Here is a 10,461-nt window from a genome sequence, read left to right as displayed (position 1 = left end):
CAATTTCTACACATTCTCTCCATCTCTTGTTATCTTCTGTAACTCAATGGTTTTTAAGAACATCTCACGACTGTCCCAACAATGCGGCAAACTTACTGTTCTAGAACAGCTGAGAAGCAAGTAATGCTCCTTTAGTGATTCTCACTCCACTAGGGACAACTTTGCCTGCCAAAGAAACATTTGACAATATCTGGAAACATTTTTAGCTGTCATAAGTCCTCATAAAATTATTTTGCATATTGGTCTTCCCAATAAGATTCCTTTCAGTTGCTCTCACTTCTATTTTCCACTTAAAAATATATTTTAAAAAGTTATTTCCATCAGGTTGGTTTGGGTTGCAAGTAACAATACCAAATGAAAAGTGGCTAAAAAAAAAATGACACCTCAGATTTTTAAAGTATAGAAATAATGAAGTTTAGTAGTTCAATAATACCACCAAGGACATAGGCTTTTTCCATCTCTGTTTTACCATCCTTGGCATGCTGGCTCCTATCCTCAGATTGGTCTCTTCATGGCCTCAAGCTGACTGCCACATATCCAGTCATCACATCCTCACCCGGCCACATACAAAGAGGAAAACCTATACCAGCATCCAGACAGCAAACCTCCCCCTGGGTCTCATTCACCAGAGTTGCATCACCTGCTCATGCCTAAAGTAATCACTGGCAAAAAGAATAAAACCACCACATTAAGTTTAGGCTCAGCAAAGTTTATCCCCTAAAGCTGGAGAGGCATCACCTTTCACGAGCTAGGAGATGTTGAAGGTATTAACTAATCTGTAGGGTGCTTCATTGGTGCTTCAAAGATAGTTTACTTGTCATCTGGTTTCAGATGCAAATGATAAAAAAACTTGTTTTGTTTAAGAAAGGAATTATCAGCTCAGATAACTGAAAAGTCCAGGGATGGACACTGACTTCAGATACACACAGATATTGGTGCTCAAATGCCATCACCAAAGCTCCTCAACCCCTCAGATTCTCCTGGCTGGCTCTCCCCTCTTGGTGAGAGGCCAAAACAAAATCCCAGAACTGTGTTCTCATCAGCTTTGACTGGTCTGGCTTGGATCACTGTGGCTCTGGGAGTAGAATGCTCTGATTGGCCACATTTGGATCACAAGGCTCTTCCAGCACAGGGAACAGAGGTACTATAAGCAGGAAGGGTAATGGATGATCAATTTGCAAACATCAACAAGCACACACTACACAGACACATGGGGGAAAATGTATATATTTCTGGCCTCTAGTAGTCTGATTATAAAAATGCACTAATTCCACAAACATTTGCATTCAGCTAACCACATGTCAGACACAATGCATTGAGGAGGTAAATAAGACACAATCTCTTCACAAAGGACGCTACTCTTCCCCCACTAACCCCCTGTGTGACCCTGAAGAAGCTCCTCAACCTCTCAGATTCTCCTGCTCATCATCTGTAACAGGAAATGGCTGGGATGCTTGATTTCTGAATTGCTTTCCAATTCTGTATTCAATTAAGTCCATGACTTCCTTCCTACAAACTGCTTTGAGTACTTTCTTTTTCTAGATAACTACCAATCAGACCCATTTGATTCGCCTTGCATGGCTTGTTGCCCACCACAGAGGAACAAATAAAAGAGAGCAATGAAATAAACTCAGAGCCCCTCTGTGACTGAGCAATTGACTTTGGCATCTAGAGTTCACACACTCTTGCAGCCAGACACCTCATGGGAGACTGAGGTGAGGAAACCCAGTAGAGAAAAGGAGGTCCGGGCAAGAGATAGTGGGGAAGCCTACCACTGGGGAGGAAACTCTGGGCCACAGACTTTGCTCTTTCCCAGCTCCCACCCAGACTCAGTGTGGGCGACTTATTTCCAAGCCATGTCTGTAAGGGTACTTGGCAAAGAGACTCACTGGTACCTCTGCAGACTGCATGCTAAAATTAGCAGTGCGTGTGAAGCTGACTCCCTCAGAGTGATTGCAGGACCCTGGAGGTGCTGGCTTCTGCTGATTAGTCATGAGGCTGGCTTGCAAGGAAACACTGTCAGGTGCACAAAATGTTTAGTGACCCTTAAAAGACAGAATATTGTAGCTAAGCCCAAGCAAGTCTGCTCTAACAATCTTTCATTCTTTTCCCCAGAGTGATGAGAATAGTAATGATCAAGAGGTAACAGGCTGACAGCCTTCACATGAGGAGATATGCAGGTTGGACATTGTACAACTTTAGGGGTGCCATGCATATTGCGGTGTATGGAAACCTAGGTGAGTGTTGCCCCCTAGAGTTATGCAGTGCTCAACCTGTACAACTACATATGGCAATCCTTAATGTTAACAGCAAAACTAAGGTGAAAAGGATGCCATAGCCAGAATCCAGAGATTTTCAATCAACTAACATAAGTTTTTACACCGATTATATACTGAAGTGCTATTTTGGATATATTGGGTTAAATGAAACACATTAATTTTATCAGTTTCTCTTTTTAATGTGGCTACTAGAAAATTTAAAATTACACATGTAGCTGGTATTTGTGGCCTGCATTATATTTCTACTGGACCATACTATCATAGAAGGTCCCCAGCAGGACGGTGCAGTTGCCCACTGGGAACCCACTAGATACCACACTCCTTTGCCTGTTTTTCTTCCTTTGCCTCCCTTACGTTCCTACTCCCTCACTGACTTCCATGGGATCACCTGACAAAGTAACTGGACCCAAATTTGTCTCAAAGCATGCTTCTGGGGTAAAGTAAGACACAGACTTACTATGTATAGGGAACCATACTAATACATACCCTTTCCTTCTACTTGATTTCCAATATGACCCAGAAGAGAAAGAAACCAACACAGGAAAGGTTAAATACCAGATTTAAATAAGAGAACAAGGGATGTGCATGATTACCTGCCAAGTGAGTAGTAAGAGAGTTAAGTGCTAAGAGCTTGAAGGAGAAATGATATTAATATGGAGTAGTGTGGTTGGGGAAGGAGATTTCTGCTTGGCACCACAAGATCCAAGTGCTGTCAGTTTACTGCCAAAGAATGAGTTGTCAGATGTGAAGTTTGAGCAAGGACCTAGACTCAAGGAATGACTTTGGTGCTGATGATATGTGCTGTGTATTTTGTGGGAAGGACACTTTGATTACAGTGTGTGTGTGTGTGTGTGTTGGGAGTGGGGGGGGGATGCCAGGATCTGATTCTCCTAGTTCACTCATGCTCCTTGTGAACAAAGCTGGCAGCGGGGAGGTAATGTAGCCTATTTCTCAGAGAGCACAAACAAAACATACTTTCCAGAAAGAGATCAAACACTCTACCCCTTTCTCATTAACACCATGCTTTTTGTGACTGAGATGAGCAACTATAAATGTCACCGTAGGAGAAGCAAGCATTCATTCTATGAACGTTATTGACCACTCACTATGTTCCAGGCACTACTGAAACAGCAGTGCAGAAAGCAAAGACCAAATGCTTTGTAACTTTCAAGACGGGGCGGGGGGGGGGGGGGGCGGGGAGAGGGGGGCAACACCCTGCCACCATTCAGTCCTTTAAAACAAGCAGTAAATAAGCCAAAAAAGTACAGAAAGGAAATAATTAAACTGTCCTAAAGAACGGACATTTTGGTAGTTACCTAATCTCTTATTTATTGTTTCCTTTTACAGGAAACGAAAATCATTTTAAAAGAGTCCAGAGTTAGCTAGAATTTAAAAGAGAGAGAGCTAAGTCCTTTTTCCCCTGCAAAAGAACAAATTTGCATGGAAGAATTGGGATGGTGCTGTCCAAGGTACCAGTGGCTTCTCAGTTCACCTAGCTGGGATTTGAACATAATTATGATTCCCTCATAACTTTACAAAGGTAATATTTTGCCCTAATAAGTAGGTGGGCATCACAATCTATAGTTACATATGTGTGTGGATTAAAAATAGCTTTCCTTTCACTTATGCTCATTTTAAATGTCCTATTTGGATTTAAAAATAAATTCCTTTAAAATACATAGAATCAGGGAGTTAAGGGTTCTATCGATTCAGTTCAATCAAGGTTCTAAAGCACATTTCATCTTGTAGATGATATTCTTTCTTATACGCAGCTGGAATCTCTCCTGCCTAAATGTGAAAGTTATATATTCAACTGTCTACAAATATCAGAGGGCAAAAAGTAAATGATTAAAATGGGACATTTAGCCCCTAGGCGGCTTGGGGCTCTGTGCTGATGGAGCAGAGCATGCTTGGGATTCTCTTTCCCTCTCTCTCTGCCCCTTCCCCACTTGCTCTCTCTAAATAAATCAACATTTTTAAAAATTTTAAGGGGCGCCTGGGTGGCGCAGTCGGTTAAGCGTCCGACTTCAGCCAGGTCATGATCTCACGGTCCGTGAGTTCGAGCCCCGTGTCGGGCTCTGGGCTGATGGCTCAGAGCCTGGAGCCTGTTTCCGATTCTGTGTCTCCCTCTCTCTCTGCCCCTCCCCCGTTCATGCTCTGTCTCTCTCTGTCCCAAAAATAAATAAAAACGTTGAAAAAAAAATTTTTTTTTTTAATTTTAAGAATAAAAGATTCTCCCTTTGGACAGAACAATTGGTGTCTTGGTAATCAGTCCCCATCATGCTTATTGTTTCCCCAACACTGAAGGCATTCCAGTTGCTACTTAAATATCCCATTTTATTTACTTTAATTTTTAATTTTTATTTTTGAGAGAGAGAAAGCATGTGCATGCACGAACTGGGGGGAGGGACATGGGGAGGGGGGGAGGGAGGGAGGGAGACAGGGAGGGAGGGAGGGAGGGGAGAGAGAGAGAGAGAGAATCTTTTTTTTTCTTTTTTTTCTTTATGAAATTTATTGACAAATTGGTTTCCATACAACACCCAGTGCTCATCCCAAAAGGTGCCCTCCTCAATACCCATCACCCACCCTCTCCTCCCTCCCACCCCCCAGAAAGAGAGAATCTTAAACAGGCTTCATGCTCAGCACAAAGCCAGATGTGGGGCTCAATCCTATGACCCTGAGATCATGAGCTGAGCCGAAATCAAGAGTCGGTCGCTTAACTGACTGAGCCACCCAGGCACCCCTACAGGGAGAAGCTTCTACTCAGCTCCAGCCATGTATTCGTGTGGGACAACAAACTCAATCTTGCAAAGTTATCTAATTACTTAGGAGAAGCTCAAAAATCTCTTAATTTAAACATGTTTTAATTAACTCAATTTTTAAAATCTACAGTGTGAACCACAAGGTTGGATCCTACCCACAGACTCCTGCTTTGCAATCTCTGTTCAATGCCAACTCTCATGCTTGAAATTTTAGAATCTTAGGAAATTGGAAGATATAAAAACACTTTCTTGGGGCGCCTGGGTGGCGCAGTCGGTTAAGCGTCCGACTTCAGCCAGGTCACGATCTCACGGTCCGTGAGTTCGAGCCCCGCGTCGGGCTCTGGGCTGATGGCTCGGAGCCTGGAGCCTGTTTCCGATTCTGTGTCTCCCTCTCTCTCTGCCCCTCCCCCGTTCATGCTTTGTCTCTCTCTGTCCCAAAAATAAATAAACGTTGAAAAAAAAAAATTTTTTTTTTAAAATAAAAATAAATAAAAAAAAAAAAACACTTTCCCATTTCACAGATGGGGAAATCAAGGCACAAAATGTCTTAGATTTCAATTCTTTCCCCAAGAGTTGAGAAAGCAACCCCAAATACCTACTACCAAGGGCACTAAATTAAAAACAAACACTAGACAATTAAACAGTTTGTGAGCACTCAGGAAAGGAATTCACTGCAGAAAAAAGCATATGGATTGAGCACAGTACCTGGTATAGAGTGGGTGCTCTGCTCTATGAAAAGGTATGGTAGAAACTGTTGAATGAATGTCAGCTCAGACACATACCATGGTTGTGTATCATAGCAGTACAGTGTAAAGATCTGGAATCATACCAACTTAGAACTGTACCAACAGCTTACTACCTGTATGACATTCTCCCAGCCTCGTGTCTTCATCTGTAAATTTCGAATAATACCAAACCTGCATGTTTGTTAAGAGGATCTGAGATAACATACCACACCAATCACATACATGCATTTTTATCTATATAATGCCCGTTATTCTAATTAGTTGACAGGTTTACCAGACTGGCAAGTAAGGAAAATGTAGTAGAGAGGCACCTGGGTGGCTCAGTCAGTTAGGCATCTGACTCTTGATTTCAGCTCAGGTCATAATCTCACAGTTCGTGAGATCGAGCCCTATGTCAGGCTCCGTAGAACCTGCTTGGGATTCTCTCTCTCCCTCTCTCTGTCCCTTCCCTGCTCATGCCATCTCTCCCAAAATAAATAAAACATTAAGAGAGAGAGAGAGAGAGAAGTAGAAAGAGATGAGGTTTAATGGAAAGGTCACAAGTTTTGGAATCAGTGCAAACTGAGTTGGATTCTAGTTCTGCCACTTACCAGCCTGGCTACCCTAAGTGACTCTTTAATGCTACCTTCATAGGGCTGTTGTAAAAATTAAATATAATTGAGCATCTACCCTATGCCATGCACTATGCCAAGCCATTTGCTTACTTCTGTTCACTTAATTTATGTAGAGTGCTTAGCACTGCCTGGGCTATAGTAAGTGCTCAACAAATAGCAGGGAGGGTTATAATCAGCATATTTGAATAGCAACAAGCACTAAACATCACTCAGGAGAGTCTTGTGAGTATAATAGATAAATGTGGGCTGGATGAGACCACAATGAAGTAGGTTTGTAAAAGAGTTGAATATACCATGGAGAAAATATTAGACAACAGTTGAGAGCCAAAAGAATCCTGCGTAAACATTCAGAACCAGTTCAGGAAAGATTTTCTGTAAAAGGGAGGATGGCAAATATTTTTGGCTTTGTGGGCAATAGAGTTGCTGTGGGAACTACTCAACTCTGCCCTTTTAGTGCAAAGACACTCATGGATAGGACATAAACTTATAGGTGTGGCTGTGTTCCAATAAAATGTTAACCAAAACAGGTGGCGGGCTGGATTTGGCCTATGGGTCGTGGTTTGCTGAGCCCTGGTTTAGAGTAATAAGATGATGGCGCGCAGTAGCATAAAGGGTGCTATTCAGTTGAAGAAACTGAGCACACAGTTACTTAGGTCCTTGGAATTAAAATCACAACTCAGGACAATCATGGTCAGTGAGATCCCAAAAACAAAAGCAAAATTTTGAGTGATTTGAGCCCATGAAAGTGAAAATTCTATCCTAGTCTGCTCTGGAGGGATCATGCCCAGACTGGTCCTGGGCAAAGTAATGTGAACCAGAGCGTGTTCAACTGAGACAGGTGATAAAAGACCAACCAGAAATCGCTTACATGTTTCATCTGGTGAGCCTGCCACAACACCCCATTCCCAATCAATTGCTAGTAGCTGCAAGCAGCCCCGTGTAGAAAGGATTCTGAGTCCTCACATCTGGGCCTCAAGACAACGGGCCAAGACTGATGAGTAACGTCTTCCATGGGTACAAGGGGAAAGCGATGATGAATGTGCCAACAGCTGCCGTCCTGAAAACCCCACCACATGAGGAAGGATAGACAATAAATAAACGGAATTTGTTACCCCAAATAAGTTATGTAATCCAAAATATAATCATCTTCAAGCTGGTAAGATACTACTATGCTCTAAATATTAACCTGATCTTGCTAACAATGGACATATCCAAAATAGTTTTTATTACAGTGGGCAGCAGGGGACTGGCCTAGGTCACCGGAATATTCTTCCCAGCCCTGCGTGACACTCTGTGATTTTTCAAGATGCCTTATTGTACTATCACAGCTGTGTTCCAGGTGGCTTAGTCTTCCCAAAAGCTTCGCTTTGAAGACGTCATGAATATTTAAACATACTTAAGGCTAAACATTTTTCATGCTTCTCAACTCACCTACAGTCCAAAGGTGGGTTCTGGTTGTCAAGAAGGCTCATTTTCGAGATGTGTGTTTGTGCACATATAGGCATACAAACCCATGGGCACTGTATTATATACACACGTTCAGACCTTCAAGGTGCATGTATGTAAATTCTTCCTTTTAAATCTTGACACTGAGTTCTAAAGGCAAAGCCTGCAGTTAAAGGCCACTGACATGTCTTCAGACACAAACCAGCAGCTTTGTGATAAGAATGTACTGATTATTTGGAAATGACCTACTAATGTTCCCACTGCAGTGATTCATAGATTATGGCCTCAGAACCCACAGTGACAGTGAGCTAGCCAGTGTCCCTTTCAGTGTCATCCTTCATTGACAATGCTGCATGAGTCACAGAAGGTCCCAGAGGGAGGTGGGAGCAGGCAAGGCATGAAGGGTTGAGGTAAAGAGAGTTGGCTAAATAACACGTTTTTCTTTTTCCCATGAAATCCCACTGAAACAACTATAAAGGTGTTTTGTTTTCCTCTGTTTTTAAGGACTTAAACCCACCAGAATAGAGAATAGGTGGGGGGAAAAAACCAAACTGTAGAAGCTAAATGTATATGAAAAATGCCTCAAAATCTTAAGCCAACAGTGGAGACTCATAGATTAGCAGCACCTAATAAAAAATTAAGGTACCTCTAAAAATGAAGGTTAAGGTAGTGAGACTGGCTGAAATCCAGTTTAAGAAGCTGTCGGTTTCCAGCAATTGCATTACTAGGTATATACCCCAAAAATGCAAAAATACTGACTCAAGGGGATACGTGTACCAATGTTTATAGCAGCACTATCTACAATAGCCAAACTATGGAAACAGCCCAAGTGTCCATCAACTGATGAATGGATAAAGAATACGTGGTATACAGATACAATGGGGTATTACTCAGCCATGAAAAAAGAATGAAATCTTGCCATTTGCAAGGATGTGGATGGAGCGAGAGTATTATGCTAAGCAAAATAAGTCAGTGAGAGAATGACGAATACCATACGATTTCACTCATATGTGGAATTAAAAAACAAACAAATGAACATGGGGGGGAAAAAGAGAGGCAAACCAAGAAACAGACTCTTAACTATAGAGAACAAACTGATGGTTACCAGAGGGGAGGTTGTGGGGGGATGGGGGAAATTGGTGATGGGGATTAAGAAGCGCACTTGCTGCAATCAGCACTGGGTGATGTATGGAAGTGTTGAATCACTCAACTGTATACCTGAAACTAATATTACACTGTGTGTTAACTATAATTTAAATGAAAAAAAAAAAAAAGCTGTCAGTTCATCAGATCTGCTTCCCTACTTCATACAGCCAGATTGCCTAGAGACCAACCTGGCAAAAGACCAGAAGTTTCTTCTCTAGACAAGATACAACAGTCTCTGGATGAAAGGACTCTAGAAATGGGTACGACACTTTAAAAAGAAGAAAGGATAGGGGGGCCTGGGTGTCCCAGTCGATCAAGCGTCCAACTTCAGCTCAGGTCATGATTTCATGGTTCATGGGTTCGAGCCCCACGTCGGGCTCTGTGCTGAAAGCTCAGCATGGAGCCTGCTTCGGATTCTGTGTCTCCCTCTCTCTCTGCCCTTCCCTGCTCGTGCTCTGTCTCTCAAAAGTAAATAAATGTTGAAAAATTTAAAAAAAAAAAAAAAGGATACAAAATCAGAAGATAAAAGTAGCTCTTAGAATTTTTTTGCGGGGACACCTGAGTGGCTCAGTCAGCTGAGTGTCCAACTTCGGCACAGGTCACAGTCTCACAGCTTGTGGGTTCAAGCCCCATGCCAGGTTCTGTGCTGACAGCTCAGAGCCTGGAGACTGCTTCAGATTCTATGTCTCCCTCTCTCTCTGCTCCTCCCCTGCTGGGTTACACACACGCTCTGTCTCAAAAATAAACATTAAAAATATTTTTTTAATGAAAAATATTTTTAATGAGAAATGTTAAAAGACAAATTTAAGGAAACCTCCCAGAAAATAAAAAGACAAAGAGAAAATGGGAAATACAAGAAAAGTTGAAGACTGCCATAGGAAGTCCACTATCCAAGTAAAAGGAGTCCCTGAATGCTAGGAGAGAGGGAAAAAAAAAAAAAAAAAAAAGAGGGGAAAAAAATTACCCATTATATTAGTTAGCTACTGCTGCATAACAAATTATCCCCAATACTCAGCAGCCTATAACATTTATTCTCTTACCCAGTTTCTGAGAGTCAGGAATCTGGGAGCAGCTTAGTTGGGTGGTTCTGGCTCAGGGTCTCCCACAAGGCTACAGTCAAGCAGTCAGTGGTAACTGCAATCTCATCTGAAGGCTAGACTGGGGCTGGAGGATGTCTTCCAAAGTGACTCACTCACATGGCCATTGGCAGAAGCCTCAGTGACTAGCTGGCTGTTGGAAGAAGGCTTCAGTTCTTTGCCACATGGCCTTCCCCATATGGCTGCTTCACATGGTAGCTGGCTTTCCCCAAAGCAAGTGATTCAAGAGAAAGAGAGCACAACCAAAAAGAAGTCACTGTGTCTTTTATACTCCAAGCTCAGAAATGAATTACTATCACTTCGGCTATATGCTACTAGTCACAGAGACCAATCTTGGTCCAATAATGACAGTGAACTACACAGGGGTATGA

This window comes from Prionailurus bengalensis, chromosome D3 (assembly GCF_016509475.1).
Source record: "Prionailurus bengalensis isolate Pbe53 chromosome D3, Fcat_Pben_1.1_paternal_pri, whole genome shotgun sequence".
In the NCBI taxonomy this organism is placed as follows: domain Eukaryota; kingdom Metazoa; phylum Chordata; class Mammalia; order Carnivora; family Felidae; genus Prionailurus; species Prionailurus bengalensis.
The sequence above is the reverse complement of the archived record's forward strand: the minus strand, read 5'-3'. Positions refer to the sequence as shown.